This window comes from Phocoena phocoena, chromosome 15 (assembly GCF_963924675.1).
Source record: "Phocoena phocoena chromosome 15, mPhoPho1.1, whole genome shotgun sequence".
In the NCBI taxonomy this organism is placed as follows: domain Eukaryota; kingdom Metazoa; phylum Chordata; class Mammalia; order Artiodactyla; family Phocoenidae; genus Phocoena; species Phocoena phocoena.
Window position 1 is genome coordinate 74,419,143 of NC_089233.1, and position 14,636 is coordinate 74,433,778.

The 14,636-nt window shown below is 38.7% G+C and overlaps 1 protein-coding gene across 1 annotated transcript in view; it reads left to right on the top strand.

The window, feature by feature from the left end:
- The first annotated feature begins 5,670 nt into the window (after positions 1 to 5,670).
- The window catches only part of NCOA3 (nuclear receptor coactivator 3), a 55,603-nt gene continuing 46,637 nt past the window's right edge, over positions 5,671 to 14,636 (top strand). The window contains exon 1 of the mRNA XM_065893612.1: positions 5,671 to 5,753. The gene's annotated coding sequence lies outside the window, so the exon portion shown is untranslated. The remainder of the gene's footprint in view (positions 5,754 to 14,636) is intronic.

The following is a 14,636-nucleotide window of genomic DNA, read 5'->3' on the forward strand; positions in this document are numbered from 1 at the left end:
ACTATGGAAAATAATTGCAGAAGTTATCTGTACATTCAAATTTCGTCAATAATTCTTTCTCCCCCCTTTATTTTTTCTTTGCGGAGGTAAATGGTTTTGGATTTGTCTTTCATTCACCTGTAAATAGTGCTTTATAGTTACCAGAGCAATCCTATGAAAAAGGCAGGGCCGTCCTTCTCTCTTCTCTCCTTTAATATTATTATCAGACTCTGTCTTCATCTTCTGGTTCTTCCTTGTATCCCTGGTTTCCGGTGCAGTGTAGCAGGTTGATGCTCAGCAGATGCTTACTGAATGAACACGGTTTTCATTTCGGAAACCGTAGTGGTTATTTGTAGCTGCTTCTCCTTTGCTAATTAGCAGCAGGAACCATAGTTTGCTTTTACTTCTGAGTGCTTGTGCAGCGCCTGACATCTAATAGGTGCAGAACAAACATTTAAGTGAATTAGATGCCTCCCACAGATCACTTTATGAATCTGAACTTCCAAAAACTAGGTTTTCTGAAATCAAGGCTTCTTTTTTAACTGCCTCATTTAAATTTTCAGGTTGGCTCCACATAGAACTAAACATTTATTATAACTTATTAAATGACTGTGTAGAATAAATTACAACAAATCAGCTCGCTCCTTTCTAGTGTACATCACAGGATAGGTGGTAATACATGTCAGGTTTTTTTTTTTTTTTAACCCTGTCCTTACTTTACTAGGCCTGTGTATGCTGTAATTTGAAATAATTCCTGCTCCCCGTGTCAAAAAGATTATGGTTTTTTTGAAAGTTTGTCATCAGTGTATTACCAATGTTCTCTTGGGTACCAAATACATTTTTCCTTATTTACTTGAGCACATAACTATGGGCTAAATAATAAATTTTAAAGAGAAAATTCTTTTTATTGAGTTAAGTTTATACGGCTTCAAAAACAGTAGCATCTTTTTATATAATTTTAAATTATATAAAATAATTTGTCTTTTGTTACAAAGACAAATTATTTTTTAAAATAAATTTATTTGTTTTATTTTTTTAAAATAAATATATTTTAAAATGAATTTATTTGTTTTATTTTTTTGGCTACGTTGGGTCTTTGTTGCTTTATTTATTTTTTAAAAATAAATTTATTTTAAAATAAAATTTTATTTATTTACTCTTGCCCATGTTGGTCTTTGTTGCTGCGCGCAGGCTTTGTCTCGTTGTGGCGAGCAGGGGCTACTCTTCATTGCGGTGCACGGGCTTCTCATTGTGGTGGCTTCTCTTGTTGCGGAGCACAGGCTCTAGGCATGCAAGCTTCAGTAGTTGTGGCTCTCAGGCTCAGTAGTTGTGGCTTGTGGGCTCTAGAGCACAGGCTCAGTAGTTGTGGCCCACGGGCTTAGTTGCTCTGCGGCATGTGGGATCTTCCCGGACCAGGGCTCGAACCTGTGTCCCCTGCATTGGCAGGCGGATTCTTAACCACTGCGCCACTAGGGAAGCCCTTAAATTTTCATATGGTATTAAACTTACATCCTTTTTTCCCCTTTCATTATAGCTACAAATTGGTTGCAGTTGATTGTTGCAAGTAAAATCTGGTGTTACAGTTTTGACAAAGGTTATATTTATTGCTTGGTAAATAATCTCAACTGCAAAAATATTTTAAGTTTAGTTTATGCCAATATTATGTAATCTTTAAGTAACCTGATATTTAGTTGGTGCACAAACTTACTCTGTAGTGCTTTGAAGATGGGTGGGCAACAGCTGGCTTTTCCCAAAGATGGTGATTCCTCATCTCTATCTATGATTTTAGGGAACTGAGGAGGGAGTACCTGGGAGTCCTGCCTGCAGCAGCATGGAAAGAACAATGAGTTTAATATGATTAGTAGTAGAATCCTTGCCCCCTTCCATGTTCAACGGCAAAAGAAAAACACATTCAATAATATTTAGTGGCCTGTTTTTGTCCAGTCGGTGTTTCCAAGCATCAGCATCATGTAGTTTGGATTTTCCTCTCTGTCATATCCCCTCCCCCAGTTTGAATCTTTGTTCTGGCCTCGAGGCACACCTTCTCAGACTAGCTATTAACAAAGCTCAGTTTGATCTCCCCCAAGCCCCCGATAGCTTTCTAGTGGTGCAGGTTTTGATAATGGGGATCTCATCAGTCACCTTTCTGTTATTTATAGTAGAAAAATTAATGTCATACCCTGCCCCCTCCCCCACTGCGATATTTAATATTTGGGGGTTGTGTAATTCAGTTTTTATGTCGGTCTGATTTGACTTTGTGTGTGTGATTGACTAAAGTCCAAACTATGAAAAGGAGTAAGGATAAGGTTGTTTTTTGGCTGTGCCGCGCGGCTTGCTCAACCAGGGACTGAACCTGAGCTCTCGGCAGTGAAAGTGCAGAGCCCTGACCACTGGATCGCCAGGGAATTCCCAGGATAAACTTATTTTTGATGAAGGTAATAAGTACAGTCCCAGGAAATATGCTTTGATTGTTGCCTTTGCAGAATCTTGGTTCTAGGCAAGTTAACTGCAGTTCCCCAACAGTTCCATACTTTACGGGATCCTGGTATATAGTACTTTTTAGACCATCTGCTCCTTGCAGGTTCCTGGTAGGCAGGCCAGTCATTGATCTTTTGACTATTTGGGGACCTCTCTAATCCAACTGCATACTTCCCGGGAGAGGAGAATTTTATAGATGGTGTTCCTTTGGGTCCTGGGGGTTGTGGGTACAGATTGGCTGGGTCAGCACTCCTTTGGATAGTTCTCACCAGGAGTATGACAATGTTTGAGTATTAATGTAGGCTGTCTCGCCAGCCTTTCACGTTAGGCAGCAGACTTGTTTCCCGGGTCAGTCATTAGGGTACTAGGTACATTCTGACTCAAATTCCTTTTCCTTCCCACCCCTCTTGTTCTTAGGTACTAATGCCACCCCACTGACCCCCGTTAGCCCCCCAAAAGGGGCAACAACAAAAGAACTATTTCTGAAATGAAACTTGATTTAAAATTAGGGCCAGAAAACCTTGGATTTTCTTTACAGGACTTCTGCCTACCTTTTCCCCCTTCACTGTCTTCTAATTAAATTGGATATAAAAATTCAAGTTATAGGGACATCCCTGGTGGTCCAGTGGGTAAGACTCCATGCTCCCAGTGCAGGGGCTGTGGGTTTGATACCCAGTCGGGGAACTAGAGCCTGTGTGCGTGCCGCAACTAAGAAGTCCGCATTGCTGCAACTAAAGATTCTGTGTTCCACAATGAAGATCCCGCGGGCCACAACTAAGACCCGATGCAGCCAAAATAAATAAATAAAATAAAAATTAAAAAAAATTCACGTTGTAAAACATTGAATTCATTTAAAAACTAAAACTGATGATTGTGTTTTCTCCTATTTTTTAATTTCATTGTGCTTGGTAATTCTTGTTATATTATGTGTCAGATAGTCTTGTTTGGCTAATAATTGTTTTTATTTATTGAGCATTTGTATACTAGGTACTAATAAGTAATTTAAGCATTTTCACTTAATGTTCACAAGAGCCTTAGGAGGTGTGATAGCCATTTTAAGATGAGAAATCTAAGGCTCAAAGATGTCTTTAGTTGACCCAGGGGTACCTAACGAGTAAGTGAAAGAGCTGGGAGTTGGTTGAGTCTAGATCTGGTGGGCTCTGAAGCTTCTGCCCTTTAGCCATCATGCTAACAACTAGCTATACTATTGTGGATTGGAAGATGTAGTCCAAGAACCACCTTACTTATGGCATGTATCTCAGTTATAAGCTAGAGACTACTGTGCTTATCAGTAGACCTGGTACTAGATATATCAGTTCCTTTTATAACTTTAATTGCATGGCACTGATATATTACCAGGGTTTTCCTCTTTTCCCTTTGTTATCCACATTATAATGTGATATCCTTCCATCCTCAACGAGCCCCAGTCCCTCATTTTCGCACTTTTAATTTGAGTTTCAAAAGTGCAACAGACCGGGCTTCCCTGGTGGCACAGTGGTTGAGAGTCCACCTGCCGCTGTAGGGGAACCGGAAGATCCCACATGCCGCGAAGCGGCTAGTCCCGTGAGCCATGGCCGCTGAGCCTGTGCGTCCGGAGCCTGTGCTCCGCAACGGGAGAGGCCACAGCAGTGAGAGGCCTGCGTACCGGAAAAAAAAAAAAGTGCAACAGATCCTTCACATTATGCAGCTAGATTGTGGTTGGTTGTCTTCTCTATGCTACATGTGGATTGGCCATGGCTGTGATGTATTTGTTACTCGGAACTTGTGAATATATCATTTTTTTCTTCCATCCTTCCTCAACAGACTTGCCAATTCCAGTGTGAATGCTATTAATTTAAGGGCATAGTTATGGTTCTTGTCTTTATAGATATCTCTAGAATTAGCAATAGTTAAATTATTGCTTTATTGATACATTTGGAAAATCATAAGTGATGTTGAGTGTTTTTATTGGCTCACTTTCTTGTTGCACTAGAGCCTGCTCCACATCTCCTCAAGTGCAAAGTCTGCTGTTCTTTATGTTCATGTATTTATTGCAGTTTATTTTGAAGAACTGCCCCTCACTTACCTGTCTCCCATTTAAAATTATTTTTTGTTGGTGACTCAAATGATACACCCTTTCCTAGAGGGGAAGAAAATATCCAGGGCTTTTTTGTGTTTTACGCTTCTCCTTGCTTGCTTTATCCATCCATCTGGTGGGTATTTATCTTTTTTTTTTTTTTTTTTTTAATGCGTTACGCGGGCCTCTCACTGTCGTGGCCTCTCCCGTTGCGGAGGACAGGCTCCGGACGCGCAGGCTCAGCGGCCATGGCCCACGGGCCCAGCCGCTCCGCGGCATGCGGGATCTTCCCAGACCGGGGCACGAACCCGTGTCCCCTGCATCGGCAGGCGGACTCTCAACCACTGCGCCACCAGGGAAGCCCTTTATCTTTTTTTGACTTCAGTATTTAATTAGCTTCTGACAGGATATTTATATTTAATTAATCGATTAATCAGTTAATCGATTAATTAATTAATGGCTGTATTGGGTCTTCATTGCTGCGTGCGGGCTTTCTCTAGTTGCGGTGATCAGGGGCTACTCTTCGTTGTGATGCACGGGCCTCTCATTGTGGTGGCTTCTCTTGTTGTGGAGCACGGGCTCTAGGTGCGCGGACTTCAGTAGTTGTGGTGCACGGGCTTAGTTGCTTCGCGGCATGTGGGATATTCCCAGACCAGGGGCTCGAATCCATGTCCCCTGCATTGGCAGGCAGATTCTTAACCACTGTGCCACCAGGGAAGTCCTATATTATTTTAGATTGTTAATTTGTTGAACATTACTTTTGGACTGGTGGGAACGTCCCAAGTTCAAATTACCCAGCTGGTTTCATCACTTTTCAGGACTTGAAGGTGATCTCCTTTATCTCCACTTTGTGTTATCCATGTTTACAAACTGTGACAGACTGTATTGTGTATGCCCTGCCTGATTTTTATTTTTTTTATTAAAAAAATTTTTTTTTAGCAGAAGTAGTAATATATGGCAAAATAAGGCATCGAGCTCAAATTCCCAGGAAGAGGCCTTATACTTGATAGCTTTTTGTTGTTATTGTTTGTTTCTTATGTCCAGGGAAGGGAAAGGTGGGAAAAGTTATTTTTTGTGTGACTAATAATAGTACTTACATAAAGAAAGGGCAATAAAAATCAACACCCTTTTTTTTTTTTTTTTTTTTTTTGTCCTCAGGATCAAAATACTTGCTGAACAGTGGAGTCAGAGACCAATAAAAATAAACTCCTACTTGAACATCATCTGACTGGTTAGCCAGGTAATTCAGTTTTACTTTGGATCTTTTGTGATTTTTTGACGTCAGCCTCTGAAGGTACTGCCCTCTTCTTGATTTATGGTTTAATCTTAAGCTTATTTTATGTGTCATGCTTTCCTCTTTAATAATACTATTAGTTGAATGAAGGCACTTGGAATAAGTGAATATATATGTGTATTCTATATACAAACATAAATTTTGGGGGAAGGGTCGGAACTGTATATTATGGTTTAATATGAGACACTATCACCTGCCCACTGTTTCCTTAGGTGTGAATATTTTAATGGCACATAGTCAAAATCTGAATCAGCCCCACCCATTTTGACTATTTCACCTTGTGAAGACCAGTTTCACCGGATTGCTTGTGCTGGTGTACAACATTTCATCTAACTCCTCTCCTGACTTTTATTATTGCATCAGAATAGGAAAAATGAGAATAGAAAAATTGTCTGATAGCTAAGAAAGTGGTTATGCTTTTCTTAGCTAGTTAAATTTCTTTTTGCTGGTAACATTATTGTTTTATTTTGCAGTACACGGGCCTCTCACTGTTGTGGCCTCCCCCGTTGCGGAGCACAGGCTCCAGACACACAGGCTCTGCGGCCATGGCTCACGGGCCCAGCCGCTCCGCTTCTGCTTCAGCCTCCCTTTTCCTGGTATATTTCCACAGCTTTTGTCTTTTATGACGTTGACATTTTTGAAGAACACAACCCCTTCCCCTCCCTTATTAGAATCTTCTTCATTTTCTGTTTGTCTGAAGTTTTCTTGCAATTAGAATGTGGTTATGCGTTCTTGGCTGGAATACTGCATAGGTGATGTGATCCTCCGAGAAAGATGCACAACTTCTGGAGGCACATGGTGTATTCTGTCCCTCATTGGGATGTTAATTTTGATCACTTGGCCAAGGTGTTGCCAGATTTCTCCACTGTATAGTTTTTTTTCCTTCTTTGGCAAGCAGTAAGCAGTCTGTGGGGGAGACAATGCTGGTACCACAATTCTCGTCACAATTTGCCCTAGATTTAGCATTCATTGATGATTCTTGTCTGATCTGATTTTTTTACCATAATGGTTCCAAAATGGTCATTTTCTTGTTTCATTCCCAGTGGAGCTCTTTTAATGACGCTCCTGTGTCCTTGTGGAGAATAGTATTAGAGACCAAGATCCCTGTGTGGTGGAGGGTAGGTGTCCTTGTTGCTTCTGGGTTGTCTTCTCTTCTTGACCCTTACAGTGACACAGCTAGAAAATATATGAATGTCTATACACATACATACATAAATATACTTATTCATAGCAACATGAATATATGTAGTTTAGAAATCATGAGTTTATGTCAGTATGTCCAGTTTCACTCCACAGCTACAGGGTTCTTTCTTTGCACCTCTCATTTCATATTTTTATGTCCTTTTTTTTTTTTTTTTTTTTTTTTGTGGTACGCGGGCCTCTCACTGCTGTGGCCTCCCCTGTTGTGGAGCACAGGCTCCGGATGCACAGGCTCAGCAGCCGTGGCTCACGGGCCCAGCCGCTCCGCAGCACATGGGATCTTCCCGGACCAGGGCATGAACCCGTGTCCCCTGCATCGGCAGGCGGACTCCCAACCACTGCGCCACCAGGGAAGCCCTTTAAGTCCTTTTTTAAAAAAATTTTTTATTTATTTTTGGCTGCATTGGGTCTTTGTTGCTGTGTGTGGGCTTTCTGTAGTTGCAGCGAGTGGGGGCTACTCTTCGTTGCGGCGCGCAGGCTTCTCATTGTGGTGGTTTCTCTTGTTGAGGAGCATGGACTCTTGGGTGCATGGGCTTCAGTAGTTGTGGTGCACGGGCTCAGTAGTTGTGGCTTGTGGGCTGTAGAGCACAGGCTCAGTAGTTTTGGCTCGCGGGCTCTAGAATGCAGGCTCAGTAGTTGTAGGGTGTGGGCTTAGTTGCTCCGTGGCATGTGGGATCTTCCCAGACCAGGAATTGAACCCATGTCCCCTGCTTTGGCAGGTGGATTCTTAACCACTGCACCACCAGGGAAGTCCCTTTATGTTCGTTTTTATGCCATGAGAGCTCTGGTTCCCAACATTGTCAGTACATTTACTCTTTTGCTCTATCCTATAATACATCTAAAATAATTTCAGAATTACTTGACCATTTCACTGTGACCATTTCACAGTAAACAAACTTACTTAAAGTGAGTGAAGAATTTGTATATAGTTCTCCACTTCCCCAAGACTGAGAGTAAATCCTGTATTCTTTTTAAATTATTGATTGATTGATTTATATTTAATTTATTTATTTGGTTGTGCCAGGTCTTAGTCGCGGCAGGCGGGCTCCTTAGTTGGGGCATGAGAACTCTTAGTTGCGACATGCATGTGGGATCTAGTTCCCTAAGCAGGGATTAAACCCAGGTCTCCTGCATTGGGAGTGTGGAGTCTTAACCACTGTGCCACCAGGGAAGTCCCCCCCCCCCACCTTTTTGTAAGATTTGCATATTTGTATTTCTTTTTTTACTTTTTATTGGAGTTGATTTACAATGTTGTGTTAGTTTTAGGTGTAAAATCCTGTATTCTTAAATTACTTGAATTAGTCCTCCCTCCTCCTACTTTATGTTCCTTCCCCAGTTTTATTTCCCACCCTTACTTTCTGCATAATGTAGTTATGGTATTTGTTTGAAATGAAATGAGATTTATTTATTTGTATGCTTGAGTTTCAGTTTGTTTTAAAATGCTCCTTCCCATTCTGATTGGTTATGTTTTGATTATGTAGAATATGAACACATTAAGTCAAAATTTTACAGAAGATACACATTCCCTTCTGTATCCTTTCTACCCCATTCTCCCCATTCTTGGAGGAAACTATCTTCAGTGTTTGCTGAAGTATTTCCCTGTGTTTCTTTTTGTAATGACAAGCAGATATATGTATAATATGTTTTATTTTTTCTTTTTGTTTTCACAAAAGGTAGCATACTATGTATATTCTTTTGCACTTTGCTCTTTTCATTTACTGATATCTCCTGGAAATAATGCCATATCATGCCAAAGGGGTCTTTCCCATTCATTTTTAAAAACCATGGTAAACTTTACATAACATAAAACTCACCATTCTGACCACTTTTAAGTGTGCGGCTCAGGGGCATTAGGTCCCCTCACACTGTTTGCAGCTGTCCCCACCATCCATCTCCAGAATGTTTTCATCTCCCTACACTGAGAACTGTGCCCATTAAACACCAATTCCTCACTGCCTCTTTTCCCAGCCCCAGTCTCATTTATTTTTTACATAGATGTATAGTTTCCATTATGTGCATGTAGGTTATTCAGTCAGTTTCATATGTATGGATATTACCTGGTTGTTTCCAGTATTTTGTGATTAAAATAATGCTGCAGCGAATAACCTCATGAATATATATTTTCATATTGTTGGGGGTATACCTTCAGGATAGATTCTTGGAAGTGAGATTGTTAGGTTGAAGGGTAAATGCATCTATAGTTTTTGTTAGATATTGTCAGATTACACTCTATAAGGATTATACCATACGGGTTCCCACCATCAATATGTGAGAGCGCCTGTTTCCCCACAGTCACGCTGTACAAGTTCTTTCCCTCGGCGTGTTTTTTAAGATGGATCCACATTTTTGTGTCAGAAGTTTCTTTCTTTTTATTGCTGAGTAGTATTCCATTGTGTTTCCTATTTTTGGCTGCTACGAATAAAGCTTCTAGGAACATTAAAGTACAGGTCTTCAGATTTTTTTTTTCCTTCTTGATTAAATACCTAGGAGTGTAATTGCAGCGCCTTCTGTTAAGTGTGTGCTTATCTTTGTAAGAAATTGAAACTGTTCTCTAAAGTGGCTTACCATTTTATATTCCACCTGCAATATATGAGAGTTCAAGTTACACATATATCTCTTCTTTTATGAAGTGTCTGTTCACATTTTGCCCATTTTTAAAATTGGGTGGTTTTCTTATTGTATGAGTTAAAAAAAATGTTCTGGATACAAATCCTTTTCAGATATATTTTGAGAGTATTTTCTTCTGGCCTTTGTCTTCCTTTTCATTTTCTTGATTTATCAATTTTTTGCTCTTAGGATTAATCCTTTTTTAATGTGCTAAGAGATCTTTGCCTATTGTAAGGTTATGAAGATTTTTCTGCTTTGTTTTCTTGTAGAAGTTCTATAGTTTTAGCTTTATATTTAGGTCTGTGATCCATTTTGATTTAATTTTTGCATATGGTGTGAAGAAAGGATTGAGGATCAGTTTTTTAAAATACTGACATTCCGTTCCATGGCTGTCTATTGAAAAGACTCTCCTTTTCCCATTGCATTGCTTTTGGTAACTTAATCAACTAACTGTGTGTGTGTGTGTGTATAAATACATACACAAACATATACATACATATATACATACTTACATATATACACACACACACACAGATGTATACATGTATATAAAATCAGGATCTATTTCTGGTCTTTATTCTGGCCATTGATTTGTATAACAGTCCTTATGCCCACATATATTGTCCTGATTCCTGCAGCTTTTATAGTAAGGTTTGAAAGTAGGTAATGTGAGTCTTTCAACAACTTCTTCTTTGCCATGATTGCTCTGGGTAATCTAACTCTTTTGATACAAATTTCAGGATCAGTTTGTTAGTCCCTACAGTTTTGTCAGTCACTCTGAGAAACTGCCGTGCAGAATACATCCAGCTTGGCCATCCTGAATGCTGGTTATTATCTTGTCCATTCAGCAAGATTGCTGGACTTTGTTTGGGTTCCTTATCCTTGTGCTGTGATCTGGAAAAATTGTTGCTTCCTGGTAGGAAGCCTGGCTGGTGGTAGGGCTCATGTTGTCATATTGGTCCATCTCCCCCCAGCTCGCAATTGTTTTCCTGATCTCAGGGACCACAGTTTTTCACTGCTTATTCTCTGGTAATCTGAATATAGTTTGTTCTTACAATTTGTTCAGTTCATGGTGGGATGAATCCTATTATTCTCTCTTGGTCTAAAATAGAAGTCCCACAGTTGATTCTTGAGTTCATTAAAAAAAAAAAAGCCTCTTTTCATCCTTTGCAAAAAGGTACAGAAAGATGTCTTTATTAACCATATAAGCTTCTTTGAATGTATTTTATTTATTTTTTTGGCCACAGCATGCGGGAATCTTATCAGTAGTTCCCCACTGTGCCCCCTGCAGTGGAAGCGTGGAGTCTTAACCACTGGACTGCCAGGGAAGTCCCTGAGCGTATTTTATTGAACAACTTCTGAGACCAGAGGATTAATTTCTCTCTGGAAGTTTTCCTGAGGAATATAGGATTGCATTTCTAAAGTCTCTTTTATTTGTTCTTGTATCTTGAGACTAGGAAACCAGTCCAAACAAACCCTACTAGATTTCACTTGCAGTCCTATAAATATGAGTGAAGTCATCTCCTCTCCCGGTTCCTCAGATTTACTAAGTCTCTGGCCTACTTTTGAGGCTAGTCCCTATAAGCCAAGAATAGGTACCAGGCCCATAATTGACTTATAAAGTGTGAAGTCTTTGCTTGTTAATGATGGGCTTGTCATGCCTGATTAAATGAGAATTAATCTCAGTTATGACATTCATGATATGGACTTGATTGTCCAGTTATCGTGATAAATAGGTTGACAGATGTTTATTAAACCTATGCAGTTAATATTATTGACATGAAAAGTAGAGAGACTCAGTTTTTACTTTTATATTTATGTTTTTCCCTGAAATTTGAGGACATCGGATCGGGTGCCACTTAAAATGTTTTTCTATTTATTTTATTTTTATTTTATTTTATTTTAATGGCTGTGTTGGGTCTTAGTTGCAGCACGTGGGATCTTTCGTTGTGGCATGCAGGCTTCTCTCTAGTTGTGGTGTGTGGGTTTTCTCTGTTCTAGTTGCTGCGTGCAGGCTCCAGAGCGCGCGGGCTTAGTTGCCCTGCGGCCTGTGGGATCTTAGCTCCCTGACCGGGGATTGAACCCCCATCCCCTGCATTGGAAGGCACATTCTTAACCACTGGACCACCAGGGAAGTCCCTGAAGTATACTTTGAAAAACAACGGTGAACTTGCTACTTGAACTTAAGAACTGGAAGGTTGTTAGGTGTATCAACTCCCTGTGTATTTCTTCATGAACTCATCCTGCTTCTATCCCAGAAGTCACAGTTATCTTTAATTGTGGTTGCTTTTTAAAAACGTTTGAGAAACCACACGTGTGTGTTCCTGAACGATGTTTAGTTTTTCTTGTTTTGTAGCTTTACAAAAATATAACGAATGTAATGTACTTGCTTTTTTACTTTTGGTTGCTTGTAAGGTTCTACCATGTTGTGTATGATTTATTTATTTTTGCTACTACTATATTGTGTTCTTTTGTATGGCTTTATTAGAATTTATTTTTTAAATTTGGGATTGAACATTAGTTTCCTCTGGCTTTTAATGTATGAATGATATATCAATGAACATTTTTGTGTAGGTCTCTTGTTGCATAGAGAATTGTTATTGCTGTAAAGTTTTTAAACATAAACTTGATTTTTAACTGCTGATGTAATAAATTTACTTTTCATGTGGAACTTCTTTAGAAAACAGTAAATTTTCTTGCTGAAATAGCCCTATGTTTTATAAGCTAATTTATCTCATACTAGTCATTTATTGTTTATCACAGAATTTGCAGTATGCACTGTGATTTTCCTTAACCTAACTTTTTAAGTACTTAATTTTTAAACAACTTTATGAAAGTGTAGTTTACATACAATAAAATTCACCAACTTTAAATTTACAATTTGATGAGTTTTGACAAATGTAACCATTATCACAATTATGATAGAAAACACTTCTACCCCCTAAAGTTCCTTTGTGCCCCTCTACAATCTGTCCCCTCTACTGGTAGCTGGTGGCCATTGGGCTGCTTTAAGTCACTACAGTTTGCCTTTTCTTGAATTTCATATAAATGGTAATCCCCTTGTGTGTATATTATTTTGTAATTGTTCTACTGTTCCTGGATATTCCGTTCTTTTCCTTTTTCCTGTTTGTATTTCAGTTTTGGAAGAGAGAAAGACAGAGAGGGAGAGAGAGAGAGAATGTGTATGTGTATGTGCTGTGTGTATACGTGTGTGTATGTGTGTGCGTGCGTGTGCATGTGTGTGTGTGTGTGTGTGTTGAAGCTCATTGATCCACCTCCACCAATCCCACCACCACTCTGTCCATCAAAAGGACTCTTCATTTCTGTTAGGGATTTTGGTTTCTAATACTCCCATTTGCTTTTTTAGAGTTTCCATCTCTGCTTACATTACCCATCTGTTCTTGTATGTTGTTCACTTTTACCATTTGAGCCCTTAGCATATTAATCATAGTTAAAAATTGTACAACTGCTTCCACTTAAAAAAAAATTTAAGAACCTGGCCTTTTTCCTGTTGACCAGCAATCTTTGGAGGCTTCTTTGTATACGTCATCAAAAGTTGTTTTCATTAGTGCTCATGGTTTCTCATTTAAGAATATAGGTGGCCACATAAAAACTTGTACTAACTGTTCATAATAACAGTATGTATATTCATAGGTTGGAAACAACCTAAATGTCCATCAAGTGATGAATGGATGAATAAAGTATATCTATACGATGAAGTATTATTCAGAAATAAAAAGAAATGAAGTACTGATATGCTACAACATGGATGAACTTTTCGGCTAAGCCAGTCACAAAGGACTAGAAGTTGTATGATTCCACTTGCATGAACTGTCCAGAATAGGTAAATCCGTAGAGACAAAGTACAGTAGATTAGTGGTTGCCTAGGGTGGGGATGCGAAAGAGGTTTTGTAAGGTGGGGGAATGGGAGGCTTAGGGGAGTGACAGCTAAGGGATATTGGGTTTCTTTTCACAATAATTAAAATGTTCTAAAATTGATTGTGGTGACAATTGTATGACTCTGGATGTACTAAAAGCCATTGAATTGTATACCTTAAGTATACGATATGTGAATTATATCTTAATGAAGCTGTTAAAGAATGTAGCTGATGTATTGAGGAATACTAAGAGTTCTATGATGCCATAAAGGAATTTTATGGGAAAATACGATTACTTTTCTCATGACACTGACCTCAGAAGGTGTGCTGTCTACCTCAAACTTTTCTGAGTTTCAACAATAACATGTTAATTAAACTCACCTCAATTTTTTGAAAACCTTATCCAGTCTTTGTTAGAGTAAGTAGTCAACCTGTAATTATAGGGTTAATGTTAATTCCAGCACCATATCTTCTTCATTTGTCAAGAAAGATTATATCAAAAAGACTTTATTCTTTAAAAAAAGAATTCAAAATTATACCCAGACCCATCTACACTTTTCTATTTGTACATTACATATTTGTGAGTTACTTATGGATATTTTACAGCAATACACCCAGAGATCAATTTTTGCTCTCAAGCTTATAAGAGCAATTAAAAATTACTAAGAAAGCCATAATTTTGGTGGATCTGCTGTCTTGGGCTAATGAAGTGCTTTGGTTTTAAGTGGAAAAGCCAAAGTTATTTTACTTGAGATAATCTGACCACACTTAGTCCCTCACTCCTTTTTTATTTTCTTTTTAGGTTTTAAACTTTTAAGAGATTCCTTCTATGTAAAGAAGATTGATTACTAGTGATATATTTAGAATGTGGAGGTCACTAGTTTTATGATGATATATAGGAGAATGTCAGTGCATTTATAATTTTGAAAGCTTAAATAGTTTGAATGTTGGTGAAACAGCATACTTTTAGAAGATAATATTTTTTTTAGCATAGGTCACATGCTATACAGAGATGCTTTTAAAAGAAAATTCCTATTGATAGTTTTGTTCTGTTATTAAAGTAAAAAACTGATGGTTAAGCTGGTTTGCTTTTAAGGATGAAGCTCTCAGGATATGTAGAGAAAACTGTTAAAGTTGTAACATC